The following is a 13,553-nucleotide window of genomic DNA, read 5'->3' as shown; positions in this document are numbered from 1 at the left end:
ATCAACCGAAATGTTTCTTCACATATGTAGATGACACCTTTTTATTTGGTCCCAAGCCAAGAAAAAGCTGTTTGTTTTCGTGGAACACCTGAACTCATACCACCCTAACATAAAATTGACAGTGGAAATGGAGAAGGATGGAAAACTCCTATTCTTAGATGTTTTAATCAAGAGGAAGGCAGATGGCACTTTCGATCATAATATTTACAGAAAACCACCTCACATGATCTGTACCTGCAAGTCAGTACCTGTCAGAACACCTTGAGTCAGTGTTCCACAGAAACGTACATTCTTCTACAGATATTCAAAAGGCTCTGTGCCTTGCTTCTCCGCCAGGGATTGGTAGAAGTACAAGAAAAGCAAAGAAGGTCGCTTTTTTGCCGTATGTCGGATCAGATATAATGTCTAGTGTGTTTTCTGCCTCCCAAGCAAGGTCTCTCGTCATTAGGAATGTAAAGGGTGATCTGGGCCCACAGAAACCGTACATTTACCACATACTGTATCAATGTGGTGTGTCCTATATTGACCAAACCACCAGGACCATTGACTCCGGGTGTAAGGAGCACCAACGACCCACCAGACTCAAAAGGCTTTCAAGTCATCTATAGTAGAACATTTTTTTGGATCTAAATCATTTGATGAATTACGGTGATCTCAAGATACAGACACAGATACCCAGATACTGTGATAGCATTATTTAAGAATCCAACAAAATAAAGATCACTGAGAATCTGATCAACTGTGACGATGGGATATTAGGTTAGCTCCACCTGGACTGCGGAACTCGATCTCCCAAAAGACACAATGGAGGCAACATCCAAACTTTGGGGGAAGTAGCTTTGGAAATGGTGACAGTGTTAATAACCCAGCACAGCTAGCACTAGGTACACAGGCAGTGATACCTCAGACAGCAAATGAAATACCTGAGGATGGTCGTTCCGAGAACGAGTGGCAATTTGAACACCAGCGGCCAGAAAATAAACAGACAGCCAGCCCTAGCAGGCACCTAAAGTGGCCAGCTACAGTAATAGGACAGCATATTTCACAGGAAAGCTTAAATGATGTATTCAATGCCCAGTACAACTTGTAGGTGAAATAGAACATGAGATGACAAAATTATTAACTGACAAGTGCTAAAAAGTATGTGCACACCAGTTGCAATAGCTATGGCTAGAAAATACTAAGGTTACTGGTACTGACTGGTACATATCTCGGACGGAGTGTGTAGCACAGCATGGATTGATGATGAAGCACCTTGTCGCGTCCCAAGCGTGGGTTTTGCGAGGGATTGAGCGACACGGTTCGTAAACGGGAATTAGCCGGTTGACCTAATTGAGAGGGAGACTTTTGATCTGGCTAAGATGTTAAATTCCCTGGTGTGAAGGTACAAGGCTAGGATGTTGGTAGAAGTAAACTCGTATGGACGTTAAAAAAGTTCTAATTTATTCATAAAGAATACAGATCACCCTAACTGCGTAGTGATTGTACCTACAGAATAGCCAAGCCCATTACAGAGACGGTGACTGACTTCCACCGTTCTGGCTGCCTGATAGAACTTTCCAGCACTTTGCTGCCCACACTAGCACCCTACGTCAGAGTCCCGCGGTCGCTGCCTAAACGCTCATCGGCGACTATCTCCAGCTGTCTGCCTGCAGCCCGCCCTCAGCCCAAGTCGGCTGCTACTCACGCTGACTACCGTTGCTGCCTAAACCCGAGAGAGAGAGATCCCCGGAGCGGCGTGCCTCCGAGTTTTGTTAGCTCTTCCCCTTCGACCCCGCCAGCGCTTGGCATAACGTAGCGTCGAGTGCAACTTTTCCTTATTGGGGATTGTTTTAGTATTAACTTCAGTACTTTTCTTCAGAAGCTGGGTGGAGGGGTAGAGGGGCCTCTCCCTATATGGTCACGCACTGCGTCCTGAGCCCTTCATTGGCTCCTCATGACATAGTGCGGTCCCCACCTAGGGCCCTCTTTCTTTCTCTCTCCGCTCCCAGACTTCTCCCTCTAGCCAAGAGTGTTGATACTGTAAGTTATTGCTTATTAAGGGACCTGCCCAGAGCGCCCTTTTTATCTTAATAGCTGAGTCTGCTTCCTTGCTTATCACGCGCAGCTGCCTGGCCGCTTGGACTGCCGCCTCGGCTATCTGGCTGCGTCGTTATCTTTTGTGACCCTTCTGACACGCCTGGCGTCCCCTGTTAACTCTATCTCCCCGTATGATTTCTGGTGTATCGTCTGAGAACAACTGCATTTAGACTTGGCTTTTCTGCGGTTACAACACCTCCCCTGCCAGGGAAATTGGCGTTACTCCTCAGAGTAGCGTCAATTGTGACTCTTTTATTTTTTTTTTCCATTACATGCTTTACAGATTTGTTTATTACATTAGCATCTGATATGTTATATTTTTCATTTTCATTTAGTAAAGTCAAATTCATTAAACACACAATAATACAATTACATTATACGTGCCTAACATTCAGTTATGTCAAAAGCATTTGCATTAAAATCAGAAGACACTTTCAGTGATACATACATTCACATTTCAATTAGAATTACATTTCAAATACAGTTACATTTCAATTACAGATTTCAAATACAGTTACATTTGAATTACACATTTCAAATACAGTTACATTTCAATTACACATTTCAAATACAGTTATTTAACGTCTGTTTCTGAAAGCGACCGTATCACCTTGGTCTTTTCCACATCTTTCATAAATTACTATCTCTTCAGTTTCTTTATTACTGTGTCTTGTAGCTGAACTAGTCTCTGGGTATTGGTTCACTATGGTATTTCTTATACATACTTTTCCACAACAATCACTGTCTTCAAAATATTTCCATATACTTTTAAAACAGTCTTTACAACATTTACAGTTTTTACAACAGCATGTTATTGTGATTAGAATAACTATTGATATAGCTACATACGTAGTTATGGAGTAATGTGTGAAGTACCTGGAGTACTTCATTTCCTCCTCTTGTCTCTCTACCATCTTCTGGACATCATCCAGTCTTTTTCCTGCGACTTTCAAGTCGTCTAACTGTGTTATTACCTGGTCCAGTGGCAAATCTAATGCTAACGTTGAGACATTCCTTTTTTCCTTGTTTACCACGCAACAATCGAATTCTAGATTGATCTGCGGAACTATGTCTTTCTTCGTCACATTACTCTGAATCACTCTATCTGTTTGTATGAACACTCTAGTGCCATACCCCTCACATTTACTGTAAAAACTAATTTTTCCTACCCCTTTTATTACTAGGTCCTTTTGTAGTTCCCTTCCACACAATACTGTTAAGCCTTCTTCCTTCGGTGCTACATATAGCCATTCGTTACTGTTTAGATGAGTCCAAAGGCTCTGATTCAGTGCGACTATTTTTCGCACACAATCTTCCGGAATTTCTCTTACCGGTTGCAACAATTTGGCTTCGCACTCTTCGTGGTCGAATGTTGACAGCAAGGCGAATGCTTGTTTGCACAGTCTCCTATTTTTACTTAGCTCCTTGCATTTTAGTTCCTCCGCAGAAAGTTTCGCGTACTGCCTTTTGGATTCATCTATTAGTAAGAATTCTTTCTCTGGCTGTATGTACACATATTTACCTTTCATGTTTGGAATTTCTTTTGATAGTGGGAGTACTCTATACAAATTGAAATTGTTATTATTTATTAATGGAATATTAATTACATATCCTAGTATGCTACCCGAGATGAAAACATCTAAATCAATTATTCTTAACAATAGATAACCTGAGGACTCCGTAAGAGGAACAGGAAACTTTACATCTTTTAGTTCTTCCCATATTAAACTTAGGTATTTTACAATTTGGACTGGATTAATTATATGAGGCTGTAGTATTCCCTTCTGAGCATTTACAATGGCATTTATCATTTGTTCGTATTCCTCTTCGATCTGACCAAACACTGCCGATAGTTGTAATACTTGCTCTGTTACTGTGGCGAAGGACGCTACACGTTTAAACCCTATATCGGTTTCCTTCATGTATTCCTTCATGAATCGTTCTAGTCTTTGCATACATGTCTTCAGAACGTGCTCATTTGACTCTAGTGTATATACCGTCCTGTTTACTCCCGCCAATGTGGCTCTTACCACTGCCACCTGTTCCTTTGTTAGCCTCAACAACCCTTCTGAGTTTTTCTCCATAGCGTCTATTCTTTCCTTATAGTATGCTGCATCTGCTTCGTCCAACGTCCCGAACAGTATTTTACTTACCTGCCCGACGAAGTTGAATACTCCTCTCTTCCTTCTGGTCTCGTGTTTCGTTAGCTGCTGTACTAAAAGTTACAATCCTGTGATTTTTTCCACATGATGGGTTACTTGTTGGTCTAGTACCCTGCATTCTATTAATCCTACATTTAATTGTGTTAGTGTTTCTCGGCACCTTTGTACCGCTGCCCTACCATACCTCTCTGCATTCTGAAACCTTTCTGTTATTATATCTAGATTTACGTATGTGACTATTCTCCATGTGGTACTGTATATTTCTACCTGTCCTCTATTATCGTAATATAGTCCTGATGAACTCGGAAATGGCGTCACTTGGTACTCATTTGTTGCATGCTCTGATGCAGTGATGTAGTATGCTGTTATCACTATGACGAATTTCACGACCTGCCACTTGAGTGCCATACCTGAAATTTAAAAGAATTGTTTCAGCCTGTTGGCATGTACTTTTGTTTCCTTATTTCTTTTAACTTTTATTACTACGTTAGGACCTTCCACTTTTACTACTTCAAATGGACCTCTCCATTGTGAATCTAATTTCCGAGATCCACCCCGTCTCACCAACTCATCGTGCAGTAATACTTTATCTCCTACCTTGAAGTTTTTTGGATTTTGTTTCATGTCATACTGTTTCTTACTGATTTTCTTACTTCTTATAATCGAGTCTCTGGCCACTCTGTGGGCTTCCTGCATTCTCGCTCTTAGTTTATTTACATACATTTCATAATTGTAACTTACCTGCTGTGTTTCTTGCTGCAGTACTCCTGGTATGTTAACCTTTCTTCCGTATAGTAATTCAAATGGTGTGTATCCTGTGCTGCTGTGTGGTGTAGTGTTGAACACAAAAATTGCATACGGTACCCATTTGTCCCAAGAACTTTGATCTCCTGTTACAATGTGTCTGAGATACTCTACAATAGTTCTATGACTTCTTTCTAGGGCACCATTTGATTCAGGGTGGTACGCTGTAGTATTTATACGCTTTACCTTCAACAATTTACATACACTTTTAAATACATCACTCAGAAAGTTAGACCCTTGATCTGTTAATAATACTGATGGAATTCCATACCTTAATACTACGTTTTCCACAAATGCCTCAGCTACTGTTTCAGCATCTTGTTTGTCAATTGGGATTGCTAAGGTAAATTTACTCAGATCGTCTTGGAATGTTAACATGTACCTTTTTCCTGTATTAGATACATCTAGTGGACCCACTATATCCATCGCACACTTTCCGAATACTGTTTCTGCTGTGTCTGTAATTTCTAAGGGCATCCTAGTTTTCATTTGCGTGTTTTTATTCTTTTGACACGATGGGCATTTCCTAATGTAATTTTCAATGTCACGCTTCATTCCGCGCCGCTGCTTGTATGCTTTAATTCTTTTGAGTGTCCTGTGCATTCCTTGGTGACCTCCCAAGGGATTGTCATGCATTTCCTTTAGTATATTTTCTTTTTCTTCGGGACTAATTTCCTCACCACTATCCATTTCCTGTTCTATTTCACTCGACACTTGTGCTTGCCGCACGTTTACGGAACTTTCTTCCCCATTTGCTTTTGCTGCCGAGATCTCTGTCTCCACCTTCTGCTTCGCATCTCTCTCTTCCTTCCCTTCATGCCTTATTCTACTCAGCGCATCCGCATTACTATTTAACTTTCCTGGCTTGTATATTACTTCATAATCATACTCCTCGAGTTTCAGTCTCCACTTCAGGAGTCTCGAACTCGGATCTTTGACACTAAATATCCACGTTAGTGGCTTATGGTCTGTCACTACAGTGAACTTTCTGCCATATACATATGGTCTGAACTGTTTTACTGCGTAAACTATAGCCAACAACTCTTTTTCCGTTGTGCTATAATTTAGTTCGGCTTTGTTCAATGCTCTGGATGCATATGCGATGGGCAAGTCTTCGCCAATCTTCTTACCTTGCGATAACACTGCTCCCAAGGCTGCGTTACTCGCATCCGTTGTAATGATGAACGGTTTCGTAAAGTCAGGGTACTGACGTAACGGAGGGTTTATTAATTTCTCTTTTAGTTCTTCGAACGCATTGTTCTGACGTTCGCTCCATCGGTACTCCACTCCCTTTTTTAAGAGCTCATGGAGAGGTTTCGCAATCTTGCTGAAGTTAGCAATGAAACGGCGGTAGTAACCTATCAATCCGAGAAACCCTTTTAGTTCCTTAGTTGTCTTTGGCTGTGGGAAGAACTTCACCTTCTCCACCTTCGCCATATCTGGTGATATTCCTTTGTCAGTGATGCAATGACCTAGGAAGATTACTTCCTTCCTCAGGAATTCACACTTGTCTGGTTGCAGCTTCAAATTGTGCTCTCGCAACCTGTCAAATATTTCCCGGAGCTTTTCGTTATGCTCCTGCAGGTTTTTCCCATAGCATACTATGTCGTCTAGATATACAAAGCATTTCACTCCTTGTAAACCTGCCAAGACTGTATTCATCAGTCTCTGAAAACATCCTGGGGCTCCCTTCAGTCCCATCGGCATTCGTTTGTATTCGTAATGCTGATAGTTTGAGCTAAATGCCGTTTTCTCTCTGTCCTTCTCGTCCGTCAATATTTGATGGTACCCGCTTGCGAGGTCAAGCGTCGAGAAGTACTTAGCTTGCCCTAACTGATCCAGTATCTCGGAGATATTCGGTAGTGGAAATGCATCGCCTACAGTGATATCATTTAATCGTCTGTAGTCCACTACGATTCTCCATTTCTGTTTGCCACTAGCGTCTAGCTTCTTTGGAACTAACAGTAACGGTGCGTTCCAAGCGCTCTTACTCTCGACAATTATGTCATCTCTTAGCATCTGCTCTATTTGCTCCCTTAGCACTTCCTTTTGCGCTTCCGGGATCCTGTACGGTCTAGCGTTTACTACCTTTCCCGCGTGTTCCGGTGCAATCGGTATTCTGTGCTTCACTGCGGAAGTATAGGACAGGTTGTCCCCTGGTAGATGAAATACATCTCCGTATTCCGCGCAAACCTCTGCTAGAGCGCTTTTCTCTTCAGCGTTCAAATGATCCATTCTTAATTGCCTTCGCAACACACTAGTACGACTTTCTGTCTTTCCTATGACATTAGTACAACATTTTACTTCGCGTATTTTCCCTACTTTTTCTAATTCTTCCGTCATTAACCTGACGTTTCCTAACTGCACTCTGTCTTCTGACAAGTTTAATGCACTTACTATGCATTTCCCATTTCGCACTTTTACTAACGCTTCAGGTACATGTACCCCTTGTGCAATCTCCTGCCTAGGAATAATCATTTCCTTTTCGATTCCCCTTTTTACATTTCCTTCCACCTTTAATAACATTATTTTTTCCTCTCGGGGCCCTATTTCCCCGCCTACTTCTGAATCTTGTTCGTTCTCATGTCCCTTTGGCTCTTCCTCTACTACTAAGGGTATATCTCGCCCTTTTAGTCTCACTATTTTACCTGCATAGTCTAACTTAACTCTATGCTCTGTCAAGAAATTTCTGCCTATCAGTCCGTCGTACGGAATATCTAATCCTCTCCCGTACACGTGAAATTTTTGCCCTACTTACTCAGAACCGTCCACACTTAAGTGTACCTGTACCGTACCTATTGTGCTGACGGCCTCACTGGTTACACCTTTTAGCTGAAGCCTTTCCGCTTCATTAATTGCAAGTGTACTATTTATCGGAATACTCGTTCTCTTGAGCAGACACAACTGTGCTCCAGTGTCTATTAGCAACTTCAAATATCTTTTTAATTCTATGCAGTATAAAACCAAAACGTCATTTTCTGTTGCACAGTCGATTACCCTAACTGAGGGTTTACCTATCGCAACAAGGCCCGACTGTGCGGCCTTGCCGCCTCTTAGTTTCCCTGCACCACTTTACCGGTTTTGCTCGATACTGGCACCCTGCCTTTTCTCCATGCGTGCCAGGGCCCTGCGTGACAATCTTTCGCGTAATGTCCCGGCCGCTTACACTTGAAACAAGCAACGTCTTTTACCCTCGTACACGGAACTCCACAGTTCCCTGGTAGATTACATTGTGGGCACCTCCACTCTCGTAACCCTCCATCAGCTTCCCTATGATTTCCTCTAAAGTCTCTTGTATCTATCGGCTGAATTTTTCTTAATCTTACCCGGCATTCCGCGTCTGGATGTCCTGGCTTGTCGCACCCGTAACAAAAATTCATAAACTCTTTGCCCGTCATTATCCGTACTCTTCCCTCTGGCCTATTCTTTCTACACTTGCTTGCCATGTGCCCTCTCAATCCACAATTGAAACATTTCAAATCTCTAATATCTCTGGTATTCTTCACCGTTTCCTTTCCCCGGTTGAAAGTTACTCTTGGGGCTAGTCCCCGCTCTTTCATTGACAGTATTGCACTTTCTTCTTGCAATGCTAGTTCCACGGCCGCTGCTAGCGTGATTTCATCGCCTCTACTTCTTACTATCGTCTGTATTCTATCATTGCTTAACCCTTGTATAAAGCATGCTCTTCCTAGTGAATCAACCAGTTCTATTGCACCCTTTAAGTTCTCCCTAGCCGTAACTCTGCTTACTGCTTCCCTGAAATCCCTTTGCATTTCATCTATTCGGCTTGCCCATGTCGCAATTGGCTCTCCTTGTCCCTGTCTCGATTGAAATATCTTGCACGCGTAGTAGTCAATGGTACGCTTACTCGCATAATTTTCCTCTAGAACATGTTTTACTTCCTGCCATGTCCCCGTGCGTTCCCTTACTTGCAGCCTCGATCTGGCCTCTCCGGTTATTTTGGCTTTAACAAACTTCAGTAACGTTTCGTGTTCCTCCGGTTTCACAAGTTCAAATGCAGCTTCTACATTTTCAATAAACTCCCTACGATCTCTCTTATTTCCTTCGAACTTTTGATCTGGCTAAGATGTTAAATTCCCTGGTGTGAAGGTACAAGGCTAGGATGTTGGTAGAAGTAAACTCGTATGGACGTTAAAAAAGTTCTAATTTATTCATAAAGAATACAGATCACCCTAACTGCGTAGTGATTGTACCTACAGAATAGCCAAGCCCATTACAGAGACGGTGACTGACTTCCACCGTTCTGGCTGCCTGATAGAACTTTCCAGCACTTTGCTGCCCACACTAGCACCCTACGTCAGAGTCCCGCGGTCGCTGCCTAAACGCTCATCGGCGACTATCTCCAACTGTCTGCCTGCAGCCCGCCCTCAGCCCAAGTCGGCTGCTACTCACGCTGACTACCGTTGCTGCCTAAACCCGAGAGAGAGAGATCCCCGGAGCGGCGTGCCTCCGAGTTTTGTTAGCTCTTCCCCTTCGACCCCGCCAGCGCTTGGCATAACGTAGCGTCGAGTGCAACTTTTCCTTATTAGGGATTGTTTTAGTATTAACTTCAGTACTTTTCTTCAGAAGCTGGGTGGAGGGGTAGAGGGGCCTCTCCCTATATGGTCACGCACTGCGTCCTGAGCACTTCATTGGCTCCTCATGACGTAGTGCGGTCCCCACCTAGGGCCCTCTTTCTTTCTCTCTCCGCTCCCAGACTTCTCCCTCTAGCCAAGAGTGTTGATACTGTAAGTTATTGCTTATTAAGGGACCTGCCCAGAGCGCCCTTTTTATCTTAATAGCTGAGTCTGCTTCCTTGCTTATCACGCGCAGCTGCCTGGCCGCTTGGACTGCCGCCTCGGCTATCTGGCTGCGTCGTTATCTTTTGTGACCCCTCTGACACGCCTGGCGTCCCCTGTTAACTCTATCTCCCCGTATGATTTCTGGTGTATCGTCTGAGAACAACTGCATTTAGACTTGGCTTTTCTGCGGTTACAACACACCTAGCCCCACATAGGCATAAATACTAGACCAGTTCAACATTGGATTCAACCTCAGCACCTGATGATGACTGGAAATTATGTGATCAAAATATTGTGCAAGTAAAACGTTAATTGGTAGCAGAAAAACAGTTGTCCACGTTGACAACTTTTAATGCATTTGCTGCATGTTCAATGTACAGAGCAGGATATGTAAGAAATAACGGTACTGAGACCTGCTAATTAAGGAAGGCAGGATTGGGTTTAAATTGTGGACAGGGCCTGGATCAATTACTATTGGTTTGTTTTGCAATTTTGCTCATTTATTTTAATAAATAATTTTTGAGAACAAGCCAGTGAGGTTGCAGTCAGAATTTTAAACCAAGTAACCACAATCACAGCTGAAGGCCTTTTAATGCCAAAATGGCAACTATAAAAAAAATTTAATAAATATACTACACAAAAAAAGAAACACCCCACCAGATCACCAAGCAGGTGAGACAAATGATGGTAACTTATAATACAATAATAAAATAAAACACAAGGGCCAGAGATCGACCTCTGAGTAGGTCACACCCAAAATACTTTCGCGAGGGAAGGGAAAGGCAGCCAAGAGCTGCATTCAGATCACAAGTTGGTAACTCGGACTAGTGGCAGTCTAATGAGAAACTAATGATAATCTTGGTGAGGCTACCTGACATCCAACAAAACGAATGCAAGATGTAAAATTACACCAAAGTCGGAACTGGCAGTCTGGGCTCTGCCCGCAGAATACTGTGCTTAGAGCGCCCAGAACAAGAAGGAATGACTACCACTAAGGTAGAACAACACCACCCAACTTACAATCAAGAAGCTGTTAAACTTACACGCCTCACCAGACAGCAGCAGCAAGGCGAGGAAATGTACACTGCCATTACATACACGAACCCCCAATGCAGGTAACTGGGGCGTTAGCGGCCAGAGGACAGAAAAGTACCACTGGTTGAACTCAACGGTGTAAGCAGCTGAAAATAGTAAATAGTAATTAGAAGGTCAGGAAGGCTAATCAGATCGGCCTTCTCAAAGTACTCCACTCGCTGCTTTTTGCCTCCGTGACACTATGAGCGGCAACGCGAACCCAAGTCACTGTAGAATCGTGAAATGTCACAATGGTGGAGGTTTCTTTACGTGAATTGCAATGCACTCAACTTAAACATGCAGGATACAGTTTCGACGAGGTCGTACACCCTTGTGACCAGTGCTCTTCGATCCGGCAGTCCATGCCGCCAGCGGTCCCGGCATGTTTTCGCTCTGCATGGACCTCGCTGCTCCTGTGTCCCCATCTGAACTCTACATTCACACCACACGAAAGAAGCTAGGCCGCCTAAAAGATAGGTCAGCAGAACTACTTATCAATAAGTGCCGCTGCTGCCACTCGCAGACAGGCAATGCTTACGAAACTGAGTGGCGCCAGTGATCAGGAAAACAAGCAACGCAACCAGCCAACTAAATGATATGGTCTGGCAGAAACTTACACACGGCACCAACGCGAGCTGCAGCACGGCTCAAGCACATTGAGATATTTTATACTATCTGGCCGCAAAAAAGCTAGGGAATCACTAAAAAAAATTTCAAGTTTAGAATGTTTTACCCATTCCAACACTTGAATATTTAACAGGCAAATTTTACTTCCCTATTTCATTGCTCTGACCAATGTACTACATCCACACTGGCCTGCAGCATTAGTGGTCTCATCCATTGAAATCCAAATGTTTTCATGTTTCAACGTTTCCCAGATATGATGAATAACTTCATTAAAACACTCGGGCACACTTTTTTTAATTAAGGGTAGATTAGTCAGGCACTCTTTTATTAGTGTGTTTTTCTAAGAAAGGTTTAAGGTAAACATTATTTAATTTCCACAGGACTTTTTGTCAGAAGTAATACATCATTCACATGATAAATAAAATAATACTTGTCCAACCTCGCTGACATTATCACTCCCAGAATCTGTATCATATTTATGCAACACAGATGGTTGTGATAGTTTCACTGGTGACATAATGAAGCAAAGTATTATTCACCCCATATACTTGATTTTAACTGTGATAGGTTTGTTTGAGCAGTTGCCAGCGGGCTTATGCGCATGCACAGTTGAGTCGCATATGACAAGTACCTTCTTCTGTTTCTGGCTACTTGAAGTGCAACTTTTAGCTGTATCCAAGGTAACTACACACGAACTGTATCAGCAGTAGCAACAAGAAGACAGATGCCACCCGGCCAAGCTGCCAGATTCATGCATTCGCAGAGCAGTCTGAATTGTAGTGGGATGAGCGGTAGTCTCCATATGAACTGTGTTTACATTTAGTGATTTTGCTGTTTATTTTTGATTTACAGCTTTCAAGTCAAATGAAAACAAAACAGATTTTTGTGGACGAGAGCTATAAAGTGAATTAAAATACATTCACATAATTATTAGTTTCTGTTTTCTGATTTTATTTTATTTCCAGGTTTTTTGCAGTCAAGTATTAATTGCCTTGCAGAACAACGAAGTTATTTTTGCCGAATTGCTAAAAAGATTTGGCTTTAATTAATCTTTTCTGCAGAGGCAGTCGATTTATTTGAAACACTGTTGGCTAGTGTCAACTGTTGGTGGAATTTAAAGTGCACGTTGTTATCTTTTGGGACGTATGGCATTATGCCATAATCAAGACCTAAACATGAAAATATAATACGGCATCGCGAAAACCACACTGGAAAGTTTAATATCAGCTTGGGGCCCACCTCTTCGTGAATCTGGACATAAGAATGCGCTCTTTAAGTTGAATTATGCAATTTAGTATGGTTTACAAAATTCTGATGGTCTTGGAGTATCCTCTGATGTCCATTCTCTCGGTCTCTCTCACAACTGCTGAAACGAATTCTAATAAGTTGTGGGAAAATATTGTGATTTGTGGTGTGAAAAGTGTTACTTTCAAAGTACATTTCATTTTACGCAGTACGAGTTACGTTACATGTGCGAACATGCTTTGAATTTCTTAAATCACAGAGCGTTTGATTCTCATTTATAGCTTAACACTCTGAAGGCCAGCCATTTAGCAGAATTTTGGGCCCAGAAGACCAGACATTTATGTCATTACTTAAAATTTTACTGTCACATTTATTTGCCTCCCCCCATGAACTATGGACCTTGCCGTTGGTGGGGAGGCATGCGTGCCTCAGCGATACAGATTGCCGTACCGTAGGTGCAACCACAACGGAGGGGTATCTGTTGAGAGGTCAGACAAACGTGTGGTTCCTGAAGAGGGGCAGCAGCCTTTTCAGTAGTTGCAGGGGCAACAGTCTGGATGATTGACTGATCTGGCCTTGTAACAATAACCAAAACGGCCTTGCTGTACTGGTACTGCGAACGGCTGAAAGCAAGGGGAAACTACGGCCGTAATTTTTCCAGGGGGCATGCAGCTTTACTGTGTGATTAAATGATGATGGCGTTCTCTTGGGTAAAATATTCCGGAGGTAAAATAGTCCCCCCATTCGGATCTCTGGGCGG

At 42.7% G+C, this 13,553-nt stretch overlaps 1 protein-coding gene across 28 annotated transcripts in view; it reads left to right on the top strand.

The window, feature by feature from the left end:
* Positions 1–13,553, top strand: part of LOC126298596 (uncharacterized) — a 331,195-nt gene that overhangs the window by 239,369 nt on the left and 78,273 nt on the right. The gene's annotated exons all lie outside the window — the stretch shown is intronic.

This window comes from Schistocerca gregaria, chromosome X (genome assembly GCF_023897955.1).
Source record: "Schistocerca gregaria isolate iqSchGreg1 chromosome X, iqSchGreg1.2, whole genome shotgun sequence".
Taxonomy (NCBI): Eukaryota; Metazoa; Arthropoda; class Insecta; order Orthoptera; family Acrididae; genus Schistocerca; species Schistocerca gregaria.
Note: the sequence above shows the minus strand (reverse complement) of the source record. Positions and strands in the feature narration are given on the sequence as shown.